At 36.6% G+C, this 2,297-nt stretch overlaps 1 protein-coding gene across 3 annotated transcripts in view; it reads left to right on the top strand.

The window, feature by feature from the left end:
- The window catches only part of unc5cb (unc-5 netrin receptor Cb), a 120,187-nt gene that overhangs the window by 79,478 nt on the left and 38,412 nt on the right, over positions 1-2,297 (top strand). The window lies entirely within an intron of this gene.

A 2,297-nucleotide genomic window follows, 5' to 3' on the forward strand; every position in this document is an offset into this window, starting at 1 on the left:
AGGTCTTCAGCCTTGATTTAAAAGAACCGAGAGTTACAGCGGATCTGCAGTTTTCCAGGGGTTTGTTCCAGATATGTGGAACATAGAAACAAGGACCAGTTCATTTCTTCCTCGTTGTTTCATCTATGTAGCCTTGGGTTGAAAATGTATTGGAAATGTATTATTTTTCTGTATTTCCAATACTATTGGATGTGTAAGAGATCTTATTGTTTTAAACGTGTGGTAACTAAAAGGTATTGTTTTGTATAAGTATCCATACTTTTGATACGTTTCTATGGGTTTAAGGAAGTTATATGGCTCAATGGCCAAGTTTATTCTTCTTCTCATGATAAAAAATCTCTTCCAATTTAAAATATGTTTGGGCCAAACCATGCACACTGGTGTTGGCTGCTAGGCATTATAATCCATTTAAACCACCAAATGGCATGCTGCGACACTAGTGAAGAATTGCATATTCTTCTTTAACATTTCATTTATTGGATTTGGCTGGAGTGCACAATAGTACTGTATATCATGAAGTGCGGCCCATTGAAGGAGAAGGTGTGCCTGCTTCTCCTCCTCACCTGTCATACTGTGACTACATATTCTTTTATCTTTCGGAAGCAGTTTGAACTAGGATCCATTTCTACATTTTGTAGTTATGACATCAGAGCAACAGTAGAATGACTCCTACAACTTCAAACAACGGTACCCCTTTGAGACAGATTTGATCCTAACCTTATCTTTTCATCTTAAGAAAAACAAACAGTTTGTTCCTTGATCAAATTCAATAAAGCTACGTCTCAGAATATGCCCCTCTAGTCATTCCCTCTTTTAATTTCATACCAGACTTTTACAGAAATTGCTTTCAATTCAACACTTTCAGCTTTTATAATTCATTGAAATTTGTAGAGTTATGGCTTATCCCCCTGAAGACACGCACACGCACAGGTTAATTTGGGGGATTTTATTGAATTTGTTATTTTAAGGTTCATTTATCCAAATATAAAATGAACCTTATAAAATGACTATAGGTATTTTTTTGGGCCTCTGGGTTTAGCCTGATCATCTATTCTGTAATAAGAACATGATCTAATTTCTCCTGCAAGGGATGTGGAACAGTTAGCTGAATAGTGTCTCTAAGTTATTGTCTTCTCATGTAATAGCTAGTGAATAAAAAGAAAGCAAATAATGAATAAATTGAACCTCCATCTTGATCAGATTTTAGGGATGTCTATTGGTATTTAGGGATGTCTATTGGTATACGAGAAACTAGTGAGAATTACTTACTTTATCCATACTTCAATCTCCCCGGACATTGAAGAACAGTTTATTTTCCTACGATAGCTGTGTGTGCTGTAGCCTAAACATTTCTACAACATCTGTACCCAAGAATATTGGACTTATTATGTGCTGTCTGCTTCAACATCTTAAGTACAATTTCTGCCATACATTCTGTGCCGCTGGGACTGAAGGGTCTTTCAGTCTGCAGAATACTCACATCTAAACCTTGAATTCAAAACCAATTTGCTATTGCTGTAGCTATCTAATATAATAAATATCTTTTATCTTTTTTATGTTGACTCACAATGTCAATACCAGTCCATTACTGTATTAATTATGTTCTGTGAAGAATTGCCATATCTTTTTCACAGATTGAATTGCTGAACCGGGGTTATTTCTTGGTTTGTTTCCATGGACACAGTTAGGTGTAGGTAGAAAAAGAAACTGAGGAAATGATTTGCTATCAGAAATGTATAGATTAGAAGTAAAATAAACACTCCCAACAAATGTCTTACTGTTGATGCCTTTTTTGCAGTTTTATTAGAGCTGGATCTCACACACTCTTTTAATATGTATATTTCTTTCTTTGTTGAACCCATAATGTTTTGAGTTTGACTTTATAGTTTACTTTATCCTCTCAGGTCGTAGATACAGCAAAGATATCATTTTTAACTTAGTTTGTCTCCCTCTTCATTCATGCTTGTCTCTGTTAACTAGACTGGCTTGGTGTAAAGGGTGGCATAGTTGTAGAGTTCAGTTCATATCAGATTCTCTATGTAGAATCAGGGGCGTGGCACAAAATTCTGGGCCCTCTAGAAATGCATTTTCCATGGGCCCCTTGCCACATCCATAGCTATTCATTCTAGCATTGTTTTGGGCCCTCCTCACATAAGGGCCCTGGGTACTTAGTCCCCTTTTTCCCCCCAGTCCGACGCCCCAGTGTAAAATTGTTGTATAAGAAAAGCATGTCATTTTAGAGCATGCTGTGTTGGTTACTGCTTTAGATTGAATGTGTCAGTATAAAAGGCGGGTGT

The sequence above is a fragment of the Etheostoma spectabile genome, chromosome 16 (assembly GCF_008692095.1).
Source record: "Etheostoma spectabile isolate EspeVRDwgs_2016 chromosome 16, UIUC_Espe_1.0, whole genome shotgun sequence".
NCBI classification, from domain to species: domain Eukaryota; kingdom Metazoa; phylum Chordata; class Actinopteri; order Perciformes; family Percidae; genus Etheostoma; species Etheostoma spectabile.